We start from the raw sequence: 27,865 nt of genomic DNA on the forward strand, positions 1-27,865 counted from the left end.
CACTAATTTAAAAATTTAACGATTTACTTATATAGAATACTTTTGTGTAACTGCTTTGTTAGCCAAAAGCTACCTCTTATCCTGTTGGAGGCAGCCAATACTTACATGCTGATATTTTTTTAAATGGTCATAATTCAATGAATTAAAGGTAATTTTCAAGCTCATTAATAAACTCTCCCTGATTTGGAAAGCACATATTGACCCCAATGATCATTTCATAATAGTTTTTGTAAGAGTAACAAGAAATATCTAAAGCCTCATTAGATTGCTTTAATAAAGAAAAACCATTGCAAAATATTTTAAGTACTTATACCAGCTCAACAATACATAGACATATCATGATTTATATTTTAATTTTCTGCTGTAAATTTTCCATGATTTGTCAAACGAAATCAGAAATTAGCCAATGGGATTTTTTTTATTGCTGTTTCTGTCAAAGTCTGACCGAGGCTTTCTTTTCCTTTTTTTGCCCCCAGTACTTAGAAAATGATCAAAATGCTTGTGGATTTTAAGCTGCCACCAGATGTAATAATTATACTCTAAACTAATCACCACTAAACCAAAACCTGACTCGCAACTAATTAAATTTTATTAAATCAACACAGAGCATAGACTTTCAATTTAATACAGAGTACAACTATAAACACAAGAGCCCTTCAGCCTGTATATTTATTTCAAGTAAAATGTTTAGGTCACATTTATAAAGTTTTAACTTGGCAGGGTTTGTAGATCAATTTGTCAATTTCACAATTCTGTTAATTTGCCAACTTCTAAAGATGGGAAAAGGTGTTATTTGCAGAGGTGAACACAATGGATTATGCCACAATAATTCACACAATCGCTAACTGTACAGTATATAAAGACTATGATGTTATCAGAAAAAAATATGGAGTGCAATAAATGATTCATTTAAGTTCAGGTATGCATTTTATTTGACATCACTTATTCCAAGATTCTTGACATACAACACCGCAGAGTCTTGGTTTGTTTTGTGTAAAAGTGAAATAAGAAAAACATGCATGTTATCACACAGGAATGCAAGAAGCATGCAATGCAGTATCCTTAGCTGAAAGTGTTGAGTCCTTTGCTGTAGAGGGAACCAACGCAGATTAAGCAGCAGCAATTGCCACCCAGTTTTCAAGTGGAGACAGTGGAAGAAATTCCATTTATTCTTCAATGAAATTGCCGTTAAATTTGTCATTTGCAACAATTGGAAAGTGTAAGTGATTCACTTTATAAACTTTAATTTTATAAAAAATGTTTACTTTCTACCAGATGGTAAGATTAAATTACATAAACACTGTCAGCAAGTTGAATCCTCAGATGTATTCATTCCCACCACAGAAGCTTCAAAACCTGTCTATAATTTTGTTACTGATGTTTAGAAACAGCTGTAGCTGACATAGCTACATGTTATATATGTTGGCTTTAAAGGATTAAATATTCTTAACCCCCAATGGAGAGGTGGTTTGCTGTTAACAAATGCCAGTGTAAATTACACTGGAAGTTATTGCTCCAGTAGAGATACCTCGCTCTACATATTTGGGAAACAAAATGGGCAGGAATCACATTTTTCATTACTAGTGGAAATTCTGTTTGAGTGCAGCAAAAGGAGGATTTCAAATGCACAGCACTTTCTGATAATAAATATAAGATAAATTATCCTCTAAAAAGCCCCTCACATATATCTTCATTAATATTTTAGGCACTAGTAAATTATATATTTTTCTCTTCAGAAGAATTCAACCCATCTCAAGAGACTTTTTTTCCTGGTGCACATTTTGACTTGAATTTTTGGGCAAATCCTGCTGTCTCTTCCATTACAGTTTAAACGTATCATTACAATAATGTTAAAACTGACAGTAGAAACAGCAGGATCTTCTGAAATGCTGTATCCCAAATTTTGTACTCAGTTAATGTATCTAAGGGAAGAGAATTAACTATTCTCACTAGCCAGGCTGTAGGCTTTCAAGATTATTTGATTTATGAATTAATCTCATTAATTTTCAAGAACCACTGATTAATAGCAGTCAAATGTACAGATCTTTGAAGATAATTCATCAACAGAAATGTGTGTGTACATGCATTTGTGCATCTTTAGACATATATATCATAACCACATATCATAAAGCACACACATGCATACACGTTTTTTGGTATGTATTTATGACGTTAAAATATCAAACACTTTGGACTGTGTGTTGTTAAGCCTGAAAAACTGAGCACATATAATAATTACAGAAGATGTGCTATTTTTCATAATATAAAAATAATAAACGTCAACAAAAGTGAAAAAAACAAAAATGTGAAAGTGATCAGCAGGACTAAAAGAGAAATTATCTTAAAGAAATTCCAACACAAAGTTTGAAAATTATAACAATTTTTCAGACCTGTAATTCATGTTACATTTAAAGTTACATTTTAAAAATTTTAAACATTTTAAAGGCTTAGTGCTTTTCCAAAGATAACATCTTTTATTTGGCAAGTCACAACAATTTGTTCATAACAAAGAGAACCAAAGGTGATAAAATTAATTTTATACATTGTTTTTGGGTCTAGTCCCTTCAGTTTATAATTATATGTAACTCACCTCACTCTAACAAATAGATATAACAGCATAAACAGATATTCAACCTTACATTAAATATCATTACATTAGTATCCAAATTCAATGCAGTGACTAATATTCTGTATCACAATCCTAGTTCTACAAAGGAAATATGATCCCTTTGAAAGACAGATCTGTACAAGAATTTAATTTGTCTTCTTTAAAATGTTTATTTATAGGGCTGGGGCTGGCATTGTGGCTTAAGGGATTAAGCTGTAGCCAGTTTAAGTCCTGGCTGCTCTACTTCTGATCCAGCTCCCTGCTAATGCATCTAGGAAAGCAGCAGAGGATGGCCCAAGTTGGGACCCTGCACCTACTTGGGAGACCTGGAAGAAGCTCCTGGCTCCTAGCATCCAATTGGCCCAGCTCCAGTCATGGCCATTTGGGGAGTGAACCAGTGGATGGAAGATCTCCCTCCCTCTGACTCTCTTTCTACTCTGCCTTTCAAATAAAATAAATAAAACTTAAAAAAAAATTAAAAAATAAAACGTTTGTTTACTTATTTTATTTGAAGGTTAGAGACAGAGAGAGACACAGAGAGCATGCACTCCCATCCTTTGTTACACTCTCCAAATGCCTGCAACACAAAGGGCTGGTCTAGGCTGAAGCTAGAAGTTGGGAACTCAACACAAGTCTCCCAAGCGGATGGCAATAACTTAAGTACTTGAGCCATCACCTGCTGCCCCCAGGGTGCACGGTAGCAGGAAGCTGGAATCAGAATTGGAAACAAGACTCAACCCCAGGCACTCCAATATAGGATGTGTGTCCCAAAGACATCTTAATTGCAATATTAAATGCCTGCCCCAGAACTCTTTGTCTTCAGTTAAGTCACTCTCATTCTTAATCAAATTCTCCCACTGCAATATGGCTCCTGAGTCTAATTACACATTTTCATTCTAAATTAACATAATCAATATACTGAGGCCAAACACAAAAATAAAATTATTACTTCAGAACAAGAAACACTTATTTCAATTTTTGTTATGCATTCAACACTTTACTAACTCTAAGAGTTTTACACTATTTTTTAAAGAATTTTCTTTGGGTGAGTGTTGTGACACGGCAGATTAAGCTGCCACTTGGAGTCCCAGCTACTCTGCTTCCAGTCCAGTGCCTTGCTAATGCACCTGGGAGACAGCAAATGATGGCTCAAGTATTTGAATCCCTGCCACCACGTGGGAGATCCAGATGGAGTTCCTGGCTCCTAGTTTCAGCCTGTCAGCTCAGGCTGCTGAGCCATTCTGGGGAGTAAATCAGCAGATGGAGGTTGATCCCTCCCCCACCTCCCTGAGCTCCCCATGACTCTGTCTTGCAAATATATAAACAAACATTTTTAGAGGAATTTTCTTTGTTAAGAGGCAGGATAGCATGACAAATTTGGTTTCTTCTTTTTTATTTTGAAAGGCAGAGAGCGAGCAAGCGAGCAAGCCAGTCTGCAGGTTCACTCCCCAAATGCCTACAATATCCAGGACTGGGCCAGGGACAAAACCAGGAACCAGTAAGTCAATCTAGGTCTCTCATATGGACCCAATTACTTGAGCCATCATTGCTGCCTCCCAGGACCATATTATAAAAGGCTGGAGTACAGAACCAGAGCTAGGTATCAAGCCCAGATACTCTAATGAAGGAGGTGGGTATCTTACCTCACAACTGAACCACTAGGCTGAAAGCCTCCTCCCTGAAATTTATACTTTTAAGCATAATGGGATGAAACAAACTTTTGTAGTTTGTAAAAGGGAAAAAGGAATCCCTTTTGATAAATGTCTTCATTTTGTACTACCAGATGTCTTTCCGTATCCTCTCATGCTTTCTGATTTTATTTTTGTAAGTGCGAGAACAGTGAAAATGCCAGCCATTGTAGTCAGTCAGCTCGAGCCCCAGCAAACATCACATGGTAAGATGTTATCTTCGTGGCTTTACATAAACACTGAACTTGAAGTCTGCTGGGCTGCTCAGGACCTGAGTTAACTGTACAGCTCACCAAAACCCACATCTGATTAGCTACATTTGATAGGGAGCTTACTTCAATAATCCCATTTTAAATCTAACACAGAAAATCACACACAAAACAAACTGAGCTAAAGTTCTAAACATAGCTGCTTTTTCTTTTTACCTTCATGATAAAGACAAGTCTTAGGAAACTAGTTCAACAATCCTAACAAGGACAAGTCAACATCTGGATTTTTTTTTTTTTTTCCAAAAGGCAGCAGGCAGCATGAATTTGGTTAGAAACAAAATCTATCACAAAATTACTCAAAATATCACTTCCATACTATGGGCATTTTTGCTTAATGTTTTGTGGTTTGGGGTGGACTGCCACAAAGATTCCCCAGCAGCTGCAAAAAATGATGCCGAAATTGACTCCAGTCAATAATGCCACTGAAAAGGACATTTCCAGATTCCTCTGGGCCAGATGGCAGGATTCGAGGGTGCCAAGCTTCTGTCTAAAGGCAGAGGCACGGGGCCTCCATTCACACCAGGCTTCCCTCTGGGTTCTTACTTGTATCTTCAAGGCGGAAGCCGTAGGAAAGACTTCAGGAAAAGTTGCTGTGAAATTACCTGCCCTTTTAGTTTCACAATGAAAGTTGTGACCATGCCTAAAGAAACAATTTTAAAACCTGATATTTGACTCTGCACAAGGGAAAATATGCTTACAAAACAAGCATACTAAATTTGTGGTCTTCACCAATGGGACACTTGAGTAACCTTGGCCCATAGAAGTATGCATACACTTAAGAAACTGCTTTTGTACCTAGATCTGCCTCACCCCCACACCCCGAAGAAAAGTGAAACAGGAATTAGTATGCATTTTAGGTTTCTACTCAATTTGCTGCATGCTACACCAGAACAACGTAAGGCTCCCATGGCAGCTATACAAATAGTGCCAAAAAGTCCCAGAGATTCTGACGCAAAGATGATTTTTCTAAGTGGTATGTGGAGATACTTGCTTAGCTTGCTCCTCCCAGTTGAAGACTGCTGGCTTCAGTTGATCAGGTACCTCTAGACAGCTCACCAGCAGGTCAAGAATAAGATGGAATAGATAAGAACAATTTGCCGGGAAGTTAAGCCATAGAGTAATCACAAAATCCAGAGTCCTTGGATAAAAACTGATCTTGCTCATCAACCCCAAGTCTTTGCAAAGTGACAAGTGGCCATTTGTCAATTACGAGGAAATCATAAAGTAACTTTCTGGTTCTCAGCAACTTCCTAAATATAATGCATAATCTCAGCCCTAATGGCTCTTACCACGCAGCTGGAATAACGAAATAAGTATTGATCGTATAATCGCTTCGCTACATGCTACTAAGTCCAAAGAAAAAAATGAGGGATCTATGAGTTTCCCTGGAGACAATACTTGACGCGGCCATGAAGGAGGATTCAACTTAAAGCAGTGGTTTCTAAACCCTGACTGTGCCTTATAAGCACCTGGGAGGCTCCTAAGTCACTGATTAGGACCAGATCCTACCCCCTCAGCAATTCAGAGTTAACTAGTCTGGGGGGAAACCCTGGAATTGCTTGCTTTTGTTTGTTTTGTTTTGTTGTTAGAGCTCCCTAAGTGATTCTGAGGTGTGGCCACTGCTGAGAAGTACTGAATAGATAAGGGTTACACAGGAATATCTCATTCCCAAAACCAGAAAAATAAAATACTCAATAACAGAATGGTACAGCCCTTACCTAAAAGATTAAAATCTTTCAGGAAAAAAAAAAGAATACAGAGACTTGAGGTCGTTTTAGAATTCCAGATCTTTCACTTACTTGCTCATTCCAGTAATGTGTTTATAAAGGAGGAAGCATGAATTTCTTTGTCATGTGACTGGATGAACAAAGAACAAACAATAACAAGGTCCCTCACTTTATGGGTGCCATTACTAAGTAGGAAAGAAAGGAGCAATATGGCGGTTTGTGTTACATATTGTTCTCAATAAGGAATGCAATGATTGTCTTTGCGTTCTTCAGGGAACTCTCTGTTGGAGACGTGGACACTTAGGCCAAGGAGTAGCCACACAGAATACCAGTGAACCAACTGGGAAGCCACTGCAGCTCCCAGAAGCCTGGATTAGAACAGCTGAGGTAGAAACAAAGGAAGTACACTTATATGATTCTGAGAGATCTGGGTGCAAACTGCCAATGAATGAATGTTGAAGCCATGGGAAATGATGACACCCCAGGGCCGGAAAAGTGGGTCGAGAATCCCAGGGCTACTTCCTGAGGACCTCCATCATCTGCAGACCAAGCAGACGAGGACGGACACTGAGGAACTGGAGCACCACTTGCTGAGATGCAGGACGAGAGGTGTGAGTGCTGTCACAGAGCAAAGAGAATCCAGCTCTTCTTGGGGAATGCTACTGCATTAAAATGCAAGGACAACTGAAAAGTAGAAACTGGGGAAAGCTACAGATGTTTCCAAGCCTCAATTTTACATCATTTGCAAATAAGAGGCGTCTCACCTGTATGATTTCTAAATTCCTTTATACTGTTGAGACACTTTAATTCTCCTCTCCTCTCTTTTATTTATTTATTTATTTTTTTGACAGGCGGCGTGGACAGTGAGAGAGAGAGAGAGAGACAGAGAGAAAGGTCTTCCTTTTGCCATTGGTTCACCCTCCAATGGCCGCCACGGCCAGCACGCAGCGGTCAGTGCACCACGCTGATCCGAAGCCAGGAGCCAGGTGCTTCTCCTGGTCTCCCATGGGGTGCAGGACCCAAGCACTTGGGCCATCCTCCACTGCACTCCCTGGCCACAGCAGAGAGCTGGCCTGGAAGAGGGGCAACAGGGACAGAATCCGGCTCCCCGACCAGGACTAGAACCCGGTGTGCTGGTGTGCTGGCGCCGCAAGGCAGAGGATTAGCCTGTTGAACCACAGCGCCAGCCTCTCCTCTTCTCTTTCATTCTCATTCTTATTCCTATTAGAAAGATAGAGAGACAAAGATCTTCCATCCACTGATTCACTCCCCAAATGCCTGCAACAGCCAAGGCTGGGCCAGGTGGAAACCAGGAGCAGAGAATGCCATCTGGGGGACAAGGATTCAGGTACTTGACCCATCATTGACTGCCGGCCCAGACACATTAGCAGAGAGCGAGATCTGAAGCAGAGTAGCCGCAACTTGAACCAGGCACTCCCACAACAGGTGATCCAACCAGATACCCACCTCAAAACCCTTTAATTCTACTAAACTAAAAAATAGCATGGAATGAGGTTGATGCTAACAGATTAAAGCTGTTTGATAACAGACAGACATGAAAAGTAATGTCACTGAGAGAGTCAAGAACAATTTTGCAGAGAATGTTTAACCTGACACAGAAGTAGAAGGACTCATCCTGTGCCTGGAAACAGCCAGTAAAGCCACCTGTGTGAAGCTTGCCATGCACGAGACCACTGGGAGCTGGTTAAAAGGTGTGGGGCTAGAGCATGAGGTACACACCTCGAGCACCAAGCTAAAGAGGTTGGGCTTCATCCTATTAAGGGAGTCACTGCAAGTCCAGGAGGAGGATGACACGATCAGATCAGGATATTAGGAGAAGTACTCTCTAGGGACAACCTAGAAAAATGGATTGCAAAGACTCAAGAGGGGTGGCAGGAAGCCCAGTTCCAAGACATTCTGCAGTAATCAAGATGAGGGATGATGTGAGCTTAAATGAAGAAACTGGCAGTGAGGATGAAAAGGTGGGGTGGGTACAGAATCTGGGCAAAGTGGGAAACGGCAGGATCAGATGGCTGATCAGACCCGAATGGTGAGCAATGGCCTGTCTGGCAGATGGCTCTTAAGCATCAAGACCGTGTGACCAAAGAGGATGATGAAGCAAATACAGGACAAAGGGCAGGAAGCATTGCTCCTAAGCCTGGGAGAAAAGTGACTGCTGTGGTTTGCATGCTGTGTCCCTCCAGAAAACACAGTGAAACTGAATCCCCAGTGCAACAGTAGTAAGAGGTGAATCCTTTAGCAGGTGTTGAGGCCATTAAGACTTTGCCCCTGTGCATGGTATTCGTGCCTTACAAAAGGGCTGGAAGGAACTAGCTCGATGCTCTGGGTGCTTGCACGCCTTCTATCACACAGGGAAGCTCGGTACGTTCTCCTCTGGAGGCTGCAACATCCAAGGCAGCATTCTGGAAATAGAGACCACACCCTCACCACACACCAAACCTGCTGAAGCCTCCATCTCCAGCCTCTGTAACTGGGAGAAATAAATGTACGTTGTGTGTAAGTGACTCAGTCTGAGGTGTCTTCTTACAGAAGCAGAACAGACCAAGACAGCGCCCAAAAATACTGTCCTGGGGTGCTGGGTGGAGGTGACAAAGTCACCCCACACTCTGCATGGTCCCCTCTCCCCCTGGAGTTTCCATGGCGTGGACAGCTTGTGTCACCCATCTTCAGATGTAACTCTAGCTCCACACTGTTAGCACTGCTCTCTATTTGGAGCTTCTGGTATATACATCTTCTTTTATTTTTGCACCCCTCTGTTAAAGAGCCTAAGGCAATGCTGGACTCCGAACAGATATTTAGTGAAGGATAAATTACTGAAGATATTGGAGTTGAAAAACACAAGAGACCATCTCTCATTCAAGCCAGCTCACATTTGATATGTTTCAAATTTGCTTTTCAGCAAAACATTAGGAAATCTACTGAGCTAATGTATATGCTACTGGATATCATGCTTACATCATATACTTTTAAAAGAATAAGAATATCCAAATGCTAAGTAGCACCATTAATGAAACAGGAACATTTTTTACTATATACAAGTTCACCTTAGAATTATATTTCCATTGGCCAGCGCCACGGCTCATTTGGCTAATCCTCTGCCTGCAGAGTCGGCACCCCAGGTTCTAGTCTCAGTCAGGGGCCGGATTCTGTCCCAGTTGTTCCTCTTCCAGTCCAGCTCTCTGCTGTGGCCTGGGAGGGCAGTGGAGCATGGCCCAAGTGCTTGGGCCCTGCACTCCATGGGAGACCAGGATAAGCACCTGGCTCCTGGCTTCGGATCGGTGCAGCACTGGCCATAGCGGCCATTTGGGGGGTGAGCCAATGGAAAGGAAGACCTTTCTCTCTGTCTCTCTCTCTGTCTAAATCTGCCTGTCAAAAAAAAGTTAAAAAAAAAAAGAATTATATTTCCATCACAAAATTGGGCACAAAATAACCATAAAAATTTTCTTGAAATCCCTAAAATATTACAAATGAAGTGGTATCTACTTAGGTCCTTCCAAAAGGACTGAGTGGAAAGTGTCCATTTGTTTTACTTTTTAAACAACGTAGGAAGAATATAAAGGTGCTGACACCATCAAGACAGACTTTTTTCCATCAAATATTCCAGTTTATCAGCCATCTCAAGATATTTCTAGGTTAATTTTAGAGACAAGTTTTATGTCCTTTGAAGCATCAAAAGTTGTTCCTTCTTTCCCATATAACTATTTGCAAAAAGCATCCCACACATCCACTCTTCTCTTTCTCTGGGACTCTGGACATTGATCATGCGTGCTCCTTACTCTAATGAGTGCTCCTGCCTACGCTGCCTCCTGGCTCAGACATCACAGCCACACTGCCACGGGCCTGGCCCTCCACAGCCAGGCTACAATAAGGCAGTTCCACTCCTGCTCCCCTTGGGCCACTTCCAATGGCTATAACTCGGCAATCAAGGAATCAGTGTTGTTAAGAATTATTCATTCAGGGATAGCCATCTGGCACAGCCATTAAGGTGCCACTTCCGAGACACAACAGCACCTTGAGTCCTGGTTTACGTCCTGGTTCCCCTTCCGATTACAGTTTCCCATTCATGCACATCTGGAAGGTAGAAGATGATGGCTCAAGTACTTGGGTCCCTGCTACCCACACAGGAGATCTGACTTAAAATCTGGGCTTCTGGCTATAGCTTGGCCCAACCCCAGCTGTGGCAGGAATTTGGGTAGTCAATCAGAGGATGAGAGATTTTCTGTCTTTTTCTCTTTTTCTGTCTCTCTCATTAAAATGAAAATAATGTTAAAGAATTTTAAGGGGCCAGCATTGTGATATAGTGAGTAAAGCCACAGTCTTTGATGCCAGCATCCCACATGGGTGCCAGTTCATGTCCCGGCTGCTCCACTTCCAACCCAGCTCCCTGTTAATGGCCCGGAGAAAACAGAAAGGTGGCCGAGGTGTTTGGGCCCCTGCACCCATGTGGAGACCTGGAAGAAGCTCCTAGCTCCTGCTTTTGACCTCCACCACTTGCAGATGTGGCCATCTGGGGAGTGAAGCAGTGGATAGAAGATGGATCAATCTGTCTCTCCCTCTGTAACTCTTTCAAAATAAATATTTAAAAAATAGCTTTTAAAATTAATCTTTAATTAAAAGTAAGTTTCTAGGCGATAACCTAGTAAATAACAGAAGCTCCATGGCAACTTCTACCTAATTAGAGAGCTAGCGTAACCAGAAGTCTCACCGCTGGAAGGTAGGTGTCACCGTTCTGACACACGTGCACCTGTGCTCACACACATGATCAATCAGGCGTTCATCACACACCTCAGCCCCTATGTTAAGGTCCCAACAAGCATTAGCTCATTTTATTTTTGCAACAATCCAAATGAGCACATCAGCATAGCAATTTTATGGAGGTTAACCTAACCACAGGGTACACTTTGGGACCTGAATTTCAGTCTCCAAAACACATAGAAAACTTCACTGGTAAGCACAACATTACTAAAGGACGCCACTCACAAATGACCAAGGTCACCACTGCCATCACCACCACCAGTATGTCTAGGGTGTGCTAGGTGTCCTACATCACGTCCACAGGTTGTAACCAATCCCATCGTTCAGAAGAAATGAGGCTAGAGATGAAGTGTCTTTAACCAAGAGTCATACAGCAGGAAAATGACAAAAATGTCATGGATTTCTCTAGGTCCAGTGGCCAACTGGGCTACCACAAAATAATGGAAACCAGTTATACCAGGGGGATTTTATTGTTCTTTGCATGCAATTAATATAAAGGTTATGACTTAATATGTCATATTTGAGTTTTTCTGTCTGGGAGAATCGATTATTTAGATCCAGGCACCAATCTAGTGCTAGCAAAATACATATTTTAGTTATAGCTTGCTGTTGGAGTTCCCCCAAAATGATAGGTGTAGTAAGGGTGTCAAGAGCCTGGTACTCAGTCCCTGGGGGACAGAAGGAGGGAGGGACCCAAAGCAGTTAGATGACAGGGCAAAAAGAAAGGCCTCAACAGCTACTGTCACTTAACCCTTTACTGCCTTGGCAAGAATAATGCTTACAGAAGGCTTGCTGGCAGCCTGGGTTTCTGTTTTAAAGCAAGAAAAAGTGTACTGCAAACTGAAAACATTTTCTTCTCCAAAATGGGTAGAGGAGGATGACATTTAAGATAATCCACAATCTGGACCCACGCTCTCTCTCCAAGCTCATCACAGATTTCTCCATGGGGGGATCCTCTCTGCTCCAGTCCTACTGCTCATCCACAGTCTCCCAAATACATAATGCAGATCTCTGCATCTCTATCACAGGTTGCAAACTGGTGGCCCAACTGCCAAACCCAGGCTGCCGACATGTTTTGTTTTATCTGTGTGTTTTGTGTGTTGTGTATTTTTTTGCAATGAGCCAACATTTTAAAATCTAGAGATTTCACATAATTCATATTCTGGCATTTCTCAAAAAAAATCTCACAATCTGGCACCATTAGGTTTCACCCTCCCCTGGCAACAACTCGTCGAGGTGCCATGTGCTGGCTCCTGCTGGATGAAGCATGTGCCCCTGAGTGCACCTACCCCACCACTCCCTACGTCTCTCAGATGCTGAGACACTGTCAACACCATTTTATCATCAAACTTGCTCTGTTGTTTCCTAACAGTAAAGACCTATTTCTCTATACCAAAGTTTTTCTTTTCAATAAAGGACAAATCAAAGACAAAATAAACTATATATTCCAAGAAATACGAAAGCACGTGTATCTATAGATGTGAAGATTCAATACACATATATCCCATCTCATTCATCAAGGACACCTGCTAGCATTATGAACTGTCCATGAATTAAGATTCACACTGTTGAGCTCTTTGTTGCTCACTGTTTCCCTCTCTTGGAGTCCCTTTACCTCTTCTGGTCAAACTCCTGTCTTTCTGCAGAGATCCACGGTATACAGCCATATCCTTTGTCCTCGTCTAAACATTGCCAGTTCTTGGTTGGTACTACACACAGGTTGAGCAAACCTAACCCAACAATCCTACATCTAAAATGCTCTGAAATCAGAACCTTTTTGACCACTGACGTGACTATAAAACAATTTAAGGGGCAGAGTTCAGCCTAGTGGCCAAGATGCTGCTTGGGATGTCCACTTTCCATATTGGAGTGCCGGGGTCTGAGTCCCAGCTCCACTCTCAATTCCAGCTTCCTGCTAATGTGCACTCTGGGAGGCAGCAGGCAACAGCTCAAGTAAGTGAGCACCTGATTCCCTGCACTGAGTAACTGGCTCCTGGCTCTGGCCTTGCCCGCCCCATCTGTTGTGAGAATTTGAGGAGCGAACCAGCAAAGACCAATCGATCTCTCTCTTTGCCTCTCAAATCAATAAATACTAAAGTTTGATTTGGGGCTTTCAGATTTTGAATGCTCAATTGGAGAAATCTATGCTTATATACTAAACTCTGCGAAGCTCCAAAATCAGAAATACCTCTGGTCTCAAGCATTCCAGGTAAGAGGTACACAGCCTGTACATCCATCAGGTGAACCACACTTTTACAACCGGAGCAGTGCCAGGTGCTGACCCAAATCTAGAGGCCACAGACCCTTTTATGGAGAGGCGCTCAGATACTGATGTAGAGTGAGGGAAGATTTCACTCCCGCATCAATCATTTTCGGATGGACTCCTCGGGGCCAAGGCACTGTGCTAGCAGCCAGGGCTGAGGGCAGAAGGGTCTCTGCTTTCACAGGGGCTGTGGGCAAGTGCGGCACATTTTGATGCACGATTCTACAGGAAAGGAGGCAAAATGGTAAGTCTTTGCTTTCCCAGGTCTTTGGCTTCCAAGGCACCACTCTGTGGGGTGTTCACGGCCACGGGTGGGTGGGGAAGGCAGGTATAAGACTGTGCTCCAGTTCCCGCCACTCGCTATGCTGTTCCACATCTGTGAGCTCTACAGCAGCACGGCTGTCCTGTGCAGTCCGTGCCTCGGGACCTTCTCAAAGTCTCACGGTGGTTCAAGGCACTGCTAAAGTCTGTATGTTTCAGGAAGGGTATGCTAGAAGCACTAGTTTTAGCATCACCCCGCTGCATCCATTCTCTGGCACTCCCAAAATCCATAAGCCATGAGAGTGAGATCTGATCAAAGTAGTAATTCTTCCATTCTCTCTCCTTTCTTAATAACCTTAATGACTGTTATGTCTTTACGTTGAGCCTCAACTCGAAATGAAAACTTCCTAGGGGTCTGAGTTCATGTCTTCTATCTCCTAATCTTCCCCAGGATGCAGCTGCTTGGACACATGAGCGCTAACAAAGCACGCGGGGTTTGATTTAAATGTACAGGGAGAGGAAAAATGGCTGCAGAAATAAATAAGGCAAACATTAAAGCTGCACGTTCAAATCAGGGCAGAACTTGACTATATTTATACAGTCTCATATTTTATAAGTTCATTGGCAGGGGTTCATTAATTTCTAATATAGTAAATATAAAAGGGAAATAAGTCAAGCTTTGACTCACAGTATGTTTCTCACTCTGAACAATTTTCCAAAGTTTTCCCAAAGCCATCGTTTTTCCTACCTGGCCTTACATTTTGGATGCACTTTCCCACTCCCATTATGTTCCCTTGAGAAGTACTAGAAAAACGAAGCACCATGTACAGGTCTTTCTTCTTCAAAACAGCCTGATTCCTCCCACCCCTCAGCCTGCCCTCCTTATTTTCATCAGCAACAGATATGCTCTAGAAACCCCCCCCCCCACAAAAAAAGACAAAGAAAAAAAATAATATGTTTACACATTGTGCTTCTGACAACTAAAAATAGTAAGTACTGAACTTGATCATTTTCTACACTCTTCTAAAATCTCGAAACATCTTTACTCGTGACCATTTTGTTGTGTAAATAATAATGCAAGTAAGTGTGCAGAATTTTCTCTAAAAAGCACTTTCTCTAATGTCTACAAAGTTAAACCACCATACATGTACCCACATGTCTGTGTGACAGCAAGCATTCTCCAACTTGGCACATCAAATTAAATGGAAGTGTCTCGCCAGAATATAACATTTTAATGGCTTTGTAAAAAGTGGAAAAATATATTTTGTTTAGAGTTTAAGGTATGATATCATTTATGAAAATGACTTAGGGTAACCACTTGATTCACTGATTCTCAGTTGCATAAAAATGAACTTGTCTTAGAAAAATTATTAAATATTTGTGAGTTGTTTTTTTTTTTTTTTTTTTTTTTTGCTTAACATCAAGTAAGACCAATTTCTGTGTTTTAATACTTGCAATTCTTCCTAATAACCACTGGCATAACATTTTTACAACTAATAGATTTGTCTGTGGATCTACACACAACACAGATCTGCTCTCCTTTTTAACCTTCCTTCAACATTGATAGAAAGCGAGTTGCACAAAACACGTATAATTACATCTGCAAAAACAAAAAAAAATTCTCAAACAGCTGTGGAGACAGCAAAGATTAGAATCTGATAGTGGCTTAGCATAATGAAGAAAGGGATTGCAAGGGTTCAGCTACAGAGCTGATGAAAGACGGAAGGAAACCCTGCTCTTCAAAATCCTTAATCTGTATTCCTTCTAAACACTAAATTAAAACACAAATATTCTAAGAACTGTAAACAGTCACTTCATAAGTAATGTGTTTCAATCAGACAATCATATAAAGTTATGTATCAACACGTGTGTTCTACTAGCAATAGCCTGGAAATCTGGACATCATTTACCTAAAATACTGAAAGCTTTAATTAAATTCATTTTCTTTTAAAAAAAATCGCAAAAAAAGAATTGTAATTTGGTTAAATCTACCTAGTTTCTAGGTCACAGTGTTTATTTTTTTAACATATTTATACCAGTTATCACAGTCCACAATCCTTTATTAGTCCTTGAATTAATCATATCAGTGATTGTAGCAATCTTTTAAAATAGTTTTCTTAATATACTTTCAAGAACAGAAAACAATTTTTAAATTCATATATAAATTTAAAAATATAACTCAGAACAGAAATATAATCATTCTGAAGAAAATATTTTGAAGTTGATAATATGCTTCAAAAAGCATAGAAATATCAGAAATACTTAAACTGTAATGAAAATTTATTGTACTTCCTCTCTTTGCAATTTTTACAAGTAACTTTACTGCTGTTTTTAAACTTCTAGAAGCTGATAGACTAATAGGAGCCATCTATTAAGATAAATTAATTATCCATAATAAATTATTCTTTCTTATGCAGCATTACTTGTGTTTTACAACTAAAATGTCTCAACCGACTTTTTTCAGTTTTTAATTATCTTCTATTTCACTGACACTGACTAAATGAAAACTGACACAATTATAAGCACAGTCTGGCCATTTAATTTTTCATATATTTCTTTGACCAAAAAGGGTCTAATTAATACATGACATTTGTAGCAAACACTTATTCTTTGCAAGAGATTGTTCATTCTAAGTGGGAATATGCTCATATAACACATTCTCACTTCCTTTAAAAATAATCCATGACCAAAGCATGCTCACTACTTTATGAACATGTTCCTAGAAAATTAAATATGCTATCTTACATATGTGTCCATGGGAAATTAACCCTCACACTGGTAGATATAATGGCATCATTTTTATATGTCACTATTTTCTTTCTCAAGTTGCTTTCAGTATTACTAATAAGGGGAAAGCTCACAGAGAACTTCTAGGTCATCAGCTCGGCAGATGGTACTGATACATGTGCTACTGAAATGACTTGGCACTCCATAAAAATCAATGCGCTGGTCATGTGGAGGGAGTGGAGAGGCACCCTTCAAAACTTTTCGGGCTTCGTGATCTTCAGACAAAATATTAATGGCAGGATTTTCAGAGCACAATATATTCATACTTCAAAACTAAAATTCTACATAAATATTAGATTTAGGAAAGGAACCAATTAACTTTTTAAAGGAAATGAAATCATGGCCAGCTACTCTAGTGCTACTTGATAAAACTATTGCACAATAGATTCTGGGATCACAGATTTAAGGGAGAACGTATAATCCTTCATCAAAGAGTGGCAGCTTATCCACAAAGCTTCCTATTCCTGATGGGCTATTCTTTTAAAAGTAATAACGAGGACTTAAAAACTATGTAACACTCTTCTACCAAAATTAGCCATTTATAACAATGATTCTTAATCCTAAAAGGACCAGAACCTCACCCAGAAAATCTTCAGATACCTTCTGCTGGGACAAAAAAAAAAGCATAATGTGCAGTCATAATTTACATTTAGTCCTAACTCAAGTGGTTATGTTCTAGACTTAAAATTAAATGATAAAAAAATACCTAGAAGGTATAACCTTTTTAACAGAGAAAAATAATTAAAAAACCCCTAGAAGGATTACATTAATAACATTTTCCCAAGACTGAGAACTATTTATACTTTGCTTTCTTCGACATAAAATTTTCAAAGTGAATTATATTATATAGCTTTTTCTAAGCTCAAGTGGTAATTATACAACCAATTCACATACCTGATATCATATTTAAATGAAATACATGATACATTAATGATTTGTTTTAAGTTAATTCACATTACCTTTTGCTGATAGCTAAATATAAAATCCACCAAACTTAATATGTTAAAATTCCCACCTGCAGTACAATACAGCTTTAAAAGCTACTTTGATCAGATGATGTGAGTGCAATCAACTGATGGCATCTTGTAACACAAGCTCCCATTCCTCTCCTTCTGATCTCTCAAACTCCTGCATAGGGACACCAAACTATTGTATTTGAAGGTGTGGATTCTACCTAAACCTTGAAGAAAAAGAGATTAGACCTCTGTCATGGCTATACTGACTGCTAACGTCATACTTAAATGAAACCTAAGATTAGACTAACTTTACTGAAATCAAACCAGCATGCCAAGAACTGATGCATCTACAATTTTAACATTCATTTTACAAATGCATTCATGTTGTGTGACTTAATGACAGGAATATATCATTCATTGTCCATATTTATAATAAATAACTTCTTGGTTATATGTGTGCATTTAACATACATATGTCTTACTGACATTTCTCCAACTGTTTAAATTATGGAAAATGTGATATTAAGATATTTTTATGATGTTTTAGAACACTAGTGCATCATAGATATCTGATCATCTTTTTTGGCTTCATTACAAAGATAAATTTGAGTTGGTATATGTTTTAATTACTAATATTTTTTAATTCCTAAATTACAGACCCTACAGTATGCTATCCATATAAAGAAAAAAATACGACCTTCCATAATTAGTGGAAAAACATAAAAGACAGAAGCAGTAACTGTAAATAATTTAAATCATTGAGCTTATTTAGAAACATCTTTAGTAAAACAAGATTTGAAAATATATTTAAGTAGATATTTTCTGCTTCAGAGTACATTTTTAACTCAAAGGTATGCTTTAAATCCTTACATGTAGAATGTATAAACTAAATTTAATTTTAAAGTGATGTGTTTTGAGTTGATATTTTCCCTTAAGTTACAACACCATGTAAATACTATGCCATCTACTACCACAGGAATGAAAAAGAATGCAGAAAATTATATTATGATCAAAACACAGGATAAGAAACAGTGTAAAAAGTACTTCATCTTTAGTAAAGAATCAAAGATCCTGCTATACATGTAAATTTTTAAATTAGTAACACTTAAAACAATCATATTGGGAAATCAACTCAGTAAACCAATATAGTTTATAAAACATTTTGTAACAGCAGAATTTTCCCAGAGATTGTATAGCCCTAGGACAAAAGTAGTCACTGAGGAGAAATTTTGCTTCCATGTTTCAACCACAGAAATCATGATATTCTGTCCATATTAGACAAGAAAGTTTCAAGGAAGCATAAAAATTACTCTGAAAGTGGGGATCATTTCTCAGTTGACAGGTGTATCTTACCTCTGAGGAGTAACTTTAATTTTTGCCTAAAGCTTATCTTAAATGTTAAATCCGCTCACCCATTCATGGGAGAAAAACAAGTTGAGAGTCAAGTTCAAGTAGAAGTCTCTTACAAGTATGTCACAGATGGACAGCGTCTGTTCTCATCACTGGAGGACAGCACCCTGGCAGGAGCTCTCGAACCTTCACACCTTTCTGAACGCAAATTTATGGACAGCTGTCTAAGGCTAGAAGGTCTGATGATTTTCAAATGCTTTCCTGATTTTTCTGGAATGTTTCTTAAAGTATTAGCTAAGAAGAACTGGGTTAACATTTCAGCTATTTTGACGATGCCAAGTTGTTTCTCCAGTTATTACTATCCTACTATCCCTGTCAAGAAGAATACTTTATTTTTCTGACAATCAAGGCATAAAATATACTATCCGAAATAGCACAGTGAGTCGCATATCTAAAATTATTAATTTAAATTATTACTTATTTGTAATATTTTAACCTACATGAGCATTATTCTCCTAACAAAATTTATAACTTTTATTTTTTGCAGATAGACACAGGAAAACACAGTAACACTGTTCAAGATATGTTGCTAGTTTTTTTGTTTTTTTGGTTCCATTCCTAAGAGGAAAAAAAAAAATCACAGATTTGTTCTTCAGGAACTATAGAACTGACAGTTTTCCTTTGCTGGAAGTTAAAATTTACAGCTGTCTTCTCCTGGTTTGTGATTAGTTTAACTGACAAGCCCTATCCCAGTTTTTATTTTTTTTAAAAAGCCATTTAAAAGATTCGGTCTCTTGCCAATATTTTCCATCTACATGTTGACAAATTCCAACTTCTCTAATAGAAGCATCAGCATAGATGTTACACTTTAAAAGAGTATTTGGTACACTGAAAATAAAGAACAGACATACTTTGCAATACACCTACTTTTATAATTATCCAAATAAACACATCCCAATATTAATACATTTGCATGTGCTTTTTGCAAACCCATTAAAATACTTTATACATTTCTTTTATAAATAAAATTAAAACAAGTCCAACTTGTCGTCTTGCTCTGTGCACAACGTACCTTGCAGTGTGTAGTCCAAGTACAGTAGCTCTCCTAAGAGGGTACTGGGGTGCAGGAGCCAAAGCTGCACACAATAGGAGCGCTGGAATGGCTCCTCAGTGAGGACTTCTTTGGAAACGCCCCTGTTAGCAAAGAGACACCTCCTCACGCTAGTGAGGGGTCCACAGAGCTAACCACCAAGTATTAGCAGAGCTGAATTTATGAGGATACCACCCACTCTAATTTTACCAAGTACCTTCTCTTTCTTTGCTAGGGCAGAAACCACCAATCCCCGTCACCCTCCTAGCTCAGAGGGGCTTCACTAGATCCAAATACAGTAACGGTAGCGTGAGACGCCCCAGGAAGACGGTCATTCCCAAGCTGTGATTTCTTTCTAAATTACGGCAATCTGAAGAGGAATGAGCACAAGAATTCTGGCAAGTATAACCAATAACTGAGGAAATGACAGGGGGACTACAATGCACACTGATTAAAAGTCCCATCGTTGAAGAGAGGTGACTTTTGGAAGTCACTTTCCAAGTGGTCTTTGTAACTCATCAGACTGAGATCTTTGCCAAGTCTCTATACAGAAAATCAGAACTTGGCATTCAGCCCATATATAAGACAGTGCATTTATAAAATAAAGTTATTAATACATTTTCTTTTTCCATTCATTTAAAGAATTCCATATTATTCAGAATTTCTTGGAATTTTATAAACTGATATTCTAATTCTAGTGTCTGATTTAAAATGCATATACTTAAAAGTGGAAAAATTGATAAGTTGATTTTCTTCTGTACTTACCCAATTAACTTAAACGACAAAATCTGCCCTCTAGACTGTGCTTCTTGTCAAACACACTTCTGCACACGGAAAACACTCAAAGGAACACTGCTCTTTATAAAAGACGTTCTACTCACATTCTCTCTTCTACCTCCTCTCTCTAATCTCCCTCTCCTTCCCTCCCTTCTCTCTTCCTCCTTTTCCCATCTCCTTTTGGTTTTGAGGCAGAGACCCAGCAGACCCAGTTATAAAACAGCTGGTTATTATTAAATAATATGATTCTGCCCCAGGGCAACTAAATCCCATCATCCTAACTCTAGCTTGTCCACTAGCAGAAGCAAACCATTCCACAATATTTGAATATACCTTCTCAATACACAGAACCCACAATGACTTTTACAGACTATATAAATTGTACAGTTTTACATAATTGAATTCAAGTGTGAATATACACACTGATTTTCCGTAACATTTCATTTTTAAAGGTATTACCTATTTTGTTTTTGTTGCTGTGTTGTAGTTTTTTTTTTTTTTTTTCATACCCTAATGTAAATTAGAGGACTATAGATGTGGGGAAAACGTTTTTTTTTTTTTTTTTTTTAAAAAGCCACATGTCTACTAGTGATAATCAAATCCTAAACTGAAGAGAGTATAACCACAGTTTGGTGCTACATTACATATTACTCTGCACATGCTCCTAAACATATCAGAACCACCCATTATCTGAAGGAAGTCAGACAACTCAGTTAAGACTGCCACCTATCACAAAACTGTTTGAAAAGTCAGTGCAACCCGATCTCCAGCTCATCTGATTCCAAGAAACTATCAACACATCAGTACAACCTCCTTCACTATTTTTATTATTATCAATTATTATTCTATGATGCAGTTTCAAACTTCTACTCATACAATGTGCCAGCACATTCTGTGACACTGACATGAATTTCCACAATGGTTCAAGTAGAAACAGACAGGTTTGAGAAGATTACTATCATTGGCAAATCCTATGTAGCTGGTCTAGCTACCCCAACACCTGAGTTATTTAATAAAAATCGTAGAAAAAAGGAACAAAATCCTTTCCAGTAAATGAGTACTACTATGGCTTAGGTCTATAAAAATTTTCTCTGACAGCATGCTTCTGCATTTTAATTGTTCATATTCTGATACTTTGTAAAAGGGATTTTAAGTGCTTTACTTTAGTATTTAAAACTCTTTTGAATGAAAGCTTTAAACCAAGAAAAATACCAATCCGATGCCAATAATATATCATTACAGAGAAGAAAATTCAAATTAACGAGAGAAACAGCAGCTACCAACTCTTTTATTCCCTGAAAGTAAAGAACAATGTCAGTGGTGGAAACTTTACACACAGTATAAAGCTGTTACATTTCTCTTCAGAAATCCTATATAGTACAAATATGCTAAGAATACTTATCTATTTTAAGTCTTATAAGCTATGTATTCCATGTTTTATTATATTGAAATACAATGCAATATATGGACCAAGAAAATTTTAACATGGTCTTTCAGAGGAGAATAAAAAGCTGACACTGACCAGATACAAGTAAGAAATAAATGCAAGTGAATCAGCAGGGTCCATAATACTCGTCATCTTTCCACGTTTCCAATAAGGAATTGCCGCCATATGCGTTACCTTTCATTGTCAGGATTATACTTCCCATCTGACGAAATAAATTTATAATACATGCACAGGATATGCATCTGTAAGTCTAAGAAATCCCTGGAAAGCTCAACTAGAATGCTGAAGTAAACAAATAAAGAATAAGCTTAGATAGGTAACGAAGACCATTTATGACTCAAAGGCCATAAAATCCTTTGATGGGAACAAAGTATACCTCCAAGTATATTGTATTTGGGGGTAAAGACAATTTTAGTTGAAAATGTATTAATGAACTGCTTCTTCCTGCTGTTTGTGATTCCTTGAAAAACTTCAAATTAGGAACTTTTCCAAAAGGATATTTTAATTATGAGAAGTAACATTTTCAAACTCATACAAGGCATCACACTTGTTTGGAAACAAATGACTTCTCAAGACGGAGACAAATCACTATCAATCACCAACAAGTTAATTCCACATAATAAGGCAGTTTTGGATGCAAACTGATCCATTGTGGAATACTGTATCTAAAATTGATTACAACAGCACTCAAAATGAATGCAGCCCTCCAAACCACGTCTTTGCTCAGAAACATTAATCTCAATTAGAAGGAGAGCTTCATAATGATAATGCTTGGTATAAAAAAGTATAAAATAAATCAGGTTTTATAAGACACAACAATTAATCAGTTTTCAGACTAAAATGATTTTCTTTTTTTTTTTTTAAGCACAAAATTTACATCAAGGCTCTTCAAACCAGCTGATATCTCCAAAATTAGTTTTAAATGTGTTCTAAAAGAAATTTACATGAAGTAAATTTTAAAACTTGGTCATTGCAACTTTTAAATCGCATTGCATTATCGTGGATAATGTGTCTTTTCAGTACACTTCTTTATCCCGAATGCTGTGTTCCATTTTTCTCTAGACTACCACTCTCTGAAAAAAGATGAACACTGATTTCAGCTGAAAATTCAAAGGAATGGATAACTAGTTGTGGATCAGAGAAAGAAGTCCGCTGGCAAATCATTATATTCCATGTTCGTAGCCTCGATATAAGTATAGAAATCAGCCCTTAAAGTCAAAATGGACATCTGACTATCAAATAAAACCCCAAGTCATGAGCAAGGTGTGACTGCACATGCTTCACAGGTTCCTCAGCTCAGCTGTCAGACAAGGGCTGCTGCTGTGTACACTGATTCACGGAAGTGTATTCCGTGGGTGACATTCATCTGCCACCCAGAAACCAAAATGTTAAAGAGTACAATAAAGCTTAATAACAAGCACGATACATGTAGGTATTAAAATAATCAATGTTAATAAACAAAGTCGACTTGACAGCACTTGTATCTCAGACGATGATCATGCTTCGGACTTACTTCTTAATATCATCGCAAGTAGGATCAACTTGTGCATTTCCAAACACACTTTCACTGCTACTGCAAACGTCTCATTTCTTGTACATCCAGCCCAACACTGATTCCGTGTCCCTGACAGGTCACTCTGCTCATAGGGCTCACCACACCATACACTTTCCTCTGGTTTCTCATTTGCTTGACTCTTTACAAAAAGAATAATTACTCTTGGCTCTCAGAAGCTAAGAAAGAAAGATTAGCATGAACTTACTAACTGGATCAGCATTGTTCAGTTAGGTTTCCTTTCTGAATAAATTTAAAACTTTTCACTCTATTTAGGAGCTTTCCTCTATTCAAAGATAAGCACCCTTATCTTTCTTTGTCTTCTCCCTAATAAAGCTAGTTCCCTTTTCTCACCGAAAGACTGATGACACGCCTACAAGATCATAGTAAGAAAAGCCTCTATAATTTATCTAAAGCAGCATTGCTTTCTAGAAAATAAACAGTCATATAAAATGATTCCATTTATAAAAATAACCAATTACCACCCTACTACAAACCTATCTGCTTTATTTCAAATAATAAAGCAATCCTCATTTAGGGTTGATATTCTCTGCCTGATTTAATGCTGTTGGCATAGGTACTCACATGGTTCTCAAAATACATAAACACCAGCATAGTTATTAGTATAATTGCATTTCTTATAAAAACTGCACAGTGTATACAAAACACCTATCTGTCTTATTCAAAGGAACTTTTTCTAATACTATCTGTTCTTTTTAAAGTCCTCTAAAATCAGATAGTTTTACTATTAGAAAAAAACAGTATCTTTAAGTGAGAGGAACATTAAAATTTGTGCTAAAAAAGAGCCAAGATTGTTAAGGAAAATACAACAGGAAGAGAGACACACACAATCCTGAAATACACAATAGAATAACTAACCTCATTATAAACCCCTATCTTTGAAGAATTTAAGAATAATTTGTGAATGCCATGACATTTTAAAGTGGGATTAGCAAGTCTTATTACTGAACTAACCTCTCACTTAGATCAAGAATTAAATATTTGCTCTGCATTTAGAATCACAAATCGAAACTTTCAAGGCTTATACAAGAATTTCATATATTAAGAAATCCAAGCCAAAAGTTGTAGATGATTAAAATTGTATTAAGGAAAGTGCAAAGCGAGATTGCTGGGGTATTTACAAAATCTTGAGTTTTAACTGAAATATTAAAATCCATAATGAATTATAATTATACAGGTACTCTGCATTCCAAACCCTCCCTATTATACTAGAAAGACTACAAACACCTCTCCAACTAGGCACCCGGGGAAAGGGGTGTGCATTGTATTTTAAACACATTCAACAAGGAATTCAAATCACCAAGTTCTGTTCACTGGCAATCCCATCTTTTGGCGGTACTCTTCCAAGATTTCCAAAGATGCTACCCCTGCTTTCTTTCTTTTTTCTTTTGACAACAGACGGGAAAGGGAAAGCCTGAATATATTTCTACTTCTAGGGGAAAGACCACCCAGCGGATTCTGCCAGAGCCTAAAATGTGTGACAAGTACACTGTCAGAAGAGGAGGAGAGCCTGATGAAGCGACTCCTGTTCTCGGGTATACCAGCTGTCCAGGGCCCCGGACAACGTGGGGGACGGCTCTCACCCATTCATTGCCACGGTTACCTACTCAAAAGTACCTGCAAACTTTTCTCGAGCTGGAAATTATGCCTTCAGATGTATTTGCTGTCTCACTCGGGAAAATTACTGTTACCCTTTCTGCACACACACACACAAAAAAATTAACAAGTCATCATTATAACTACCTTAAAAGTGAGACAGTGAGAGGGGAATCCAAACCGCATCCTACCATGCTCAGCCAAGATCAAGCATCATCCCGGCTCAACCCTAACCTCCGCGCCACAGGCACTTGGGCTGAGTCGCAGACTCCCATGTCTGTTACTTTTTTTTTTTTTTTAAATGCCAGTTCCGAGCATTCCTGCTGTTGTTGCTTCCAGCCCCATCCCGAGTTTCCAGATCAAGTTTCAGTGGCGATCCACCACTCCCCGCACCATCCCTGCGCCTACTCCTTCCCTCGCTCCGGTCCAACTCAGAAGCTTCTCTGCACTTGCCGTGAGGGGCTCCGGGAAGCCCTCACGGGATCCACTCACACCGGCTCTCCGAGCGTGCGGGGCCCGGTACCATCACGCGGGGGCGGGGGCCAAGACCGCCAGGACTCCCTGCCCCGCGGGAGCGCCCAGCCGCTCCGGGAAGGAGCCCGGGAGCCCTGCAGCCCGGCTTCGGGGCAGCGGCGCCGGACAAGTTCCCACCTGAGGTGTCAGCTGCGAGGGAGGGGCGGGGACGCGCGACCAGCCCGCTCTCTCGGGGGATGCTCCTCCGCCCCCCCGGGGCTGGCCGACGGGCGGCCGCCTCGCCGAGCAGCCCGCCCGGCCGCTCCCGGCGCCGCGGCCCGGGCACTAGGACCCCAGAAAGCAAAGAGGGCGCGCCGGCGGCGGCGCCGCACTTACCGCGCTCCGCTCGCCCGCGCCGCCGGTCGCTCCCCGGCCGCAGCCGCCGCCGCGTCCACCGGAGCAGCGCGCACACCCAGCGCCGGGCCACATTCAAAGACGGGGGCCCGGCGGGTGGGCGCGGGGGGCCGGGGCCGAGGGGAGGGGAGAACAGCAAGTGTTACAACTTCCTCCCTGCCCTGCGCCGGCCGCGGGGCCCGGGGCCGCGGCGAGGGGAGGGCAGCGCGCGCCGAGCGCCAATGAGTTCACTTTCTTTTTCTCCCCCGCGCTCCCCCTCTCCCTTCCCGCCGGCCCCCTCCAGCCTCCTCCGCGCCCGAGCGGGCCGGCCCGGAGTTGGCGGTGCCCGGCCCGGGGGGGCGGGAAAGGTGGAGGAGAAGGAAGAGGAGGGAGAGGTGAGGTGGCGCGTGGGGCGCTGTGCCAGGGAGCGGCATCCAGGACCGTGATTGTGCGCCGGGGGACGAGCCAGGCCGAGTGTGCCCGAGACCAGGCGCGTCCACGTGTCCGCGTGTGTGTGTGTGTGTGTGTGTGTGCGCGCGCGCGAGCCGGAGAGCGAGCGAGCGAGCGAGGAGAGGGGAGCCTACCATGCCTTCCCCCGGTGCGGATCGCGGGAGAGCCCAATCACAGGGCGACCGGCCCGGCGCTGATCATTTATAATCCTTGACTCCTCCGCTCCGCCACTTGTCAAGATGACAGGTACTTTATTTCTTCTTCTTCTTTATTCAAAAAAAAAAAAAGAAGAAAGAAAAAAAAAAGAGAGAGAGAGAGAGAGATTCCCTGTTAACGGCCTTTTTCTGTCAAATGGGATTTGCCGGACTGAACCACGTCCGCCGCCCCTCCCTCTCCCGCTCCCGCCCTCCCTCCCTCCCCGCGGCCGCGTCGGGCCCGGGAGAGCGCCCAGGCTCCCGCGCTGTGGCCAATCAGGGCCTCCACGACTCTCGCCGGGGCTCAGGGGTCATCCGTGAATAACACTTGGCGCTGAGGAATGGCTCCGGCCGGCCGGCCCGCCGAGGGCAGGCACTGAGGAACTTGGCGGCCCGGGTGTGCGAGCCGCACGCTCCCGGGGCCCGGTGCGGGGTACGTGCGCGGGGGCCCGGTCCGCGCCTCTGGGCGGGGTGGGGGTGGCAGGGGGCCCTGCCCGGGACGTCTGTGGCAAACACGCCTCTGTGTGAGGCGAACGTCTCACCTGCTTAGAACACTACTTCCCTTCATCTTCCCGAGGGTGGGCACTGCGGGTCAGCCGACGAGGGGGGAGTGCCGGACGCCGGCGGGAAGACGGACGCCGAGGCGGCGTGGGGAGGGGGGGTCCTGTGCGGTGTCCACCCCCGGCGGGCAGCCCGGCCTTTGCAGAGCGCCTCCGAGTGACCTATGCCTGCCCTCCCACAGCGTCCTCTCTAGCGTCCCGGGCTGAAAAGCGCAAGTGACCTCCTCCGGACCCGGGAGGGGAGCCCCTCGGCGCGTGCGAACGAGCGTGGGCCCCGGGTTCAAGTACTGCGCGCCCCACGCACGCACGCCCTGGCCGGGGGCGGGCTCTAAGTCCTCCACGGGCTCCACGCCCCCTCCTCATTACTCTATCAGTTCTGCCCCTGACCCTGCCTCAACTTTGTTTGCCCGGGTGCCTGGATGGGGGACGGGGGGGTTGACTGCTCTCCACAAGTCACAGCCACTTTCTACTCGCTCAGGTTCCCACCAAAACGCTGGCTCCCGGCTCGGCGGCCGCAGCCCCCCGGAGCGCACGAAGCCCCCTTGGGAGCTGTCTCAAGCGCGGGAAGTTCCCGCTGCAACAGAGTTTTCCTAACAAGCACCCAACGAGCGCCCTGCGCGAAGCCGCTCTCTGGCTCGTGGGTTCTT

The 27,865-nt window shown here is 41.3% G+C and overlaps 1 protein-coding gene across 3 annotated transcripts in view; it reads right to left on the reverse strand.

Moving 5' to 3' along the window:
• TENM3 (teneurin transmembrane protein 3) overlaps positions 1-26,810 on the reverse strand; it is a 657,699-nt gene extending 630,889 nt beyond the window's left edge. For 2 of the 3 annotated variants that reach the window (XM_062213567.1, XM_062213565.1), the window contains exon 1: positions 26,599-26,810. The gene's annotated coding sequence lies outside the window, so the exon portion shown is untranslated. Of the gene's footprint in view, positions 1-26,017; positions 26,062-26,598 lie in introns of those variants that run through there. The other variant, XM_062213566.1, reaches the window with a different exon arrangement.
• Positions 26,811-27,865: the final 1,055 nt, after the last annotated feature.

Source organism: Lepus europaeus, chromosome 16 (genome assembly GCF_033115175.1).
Source record: "Lepus europaeus isolate LE1 chromosome 16, mLepTim1.pri, whole genome shotgun sequence".
NCBI lineage: Eukaryota > Metazoa > Chordata > Mammalia > Lagomorpha > Leporidae > Lepus > Lepus europaeus.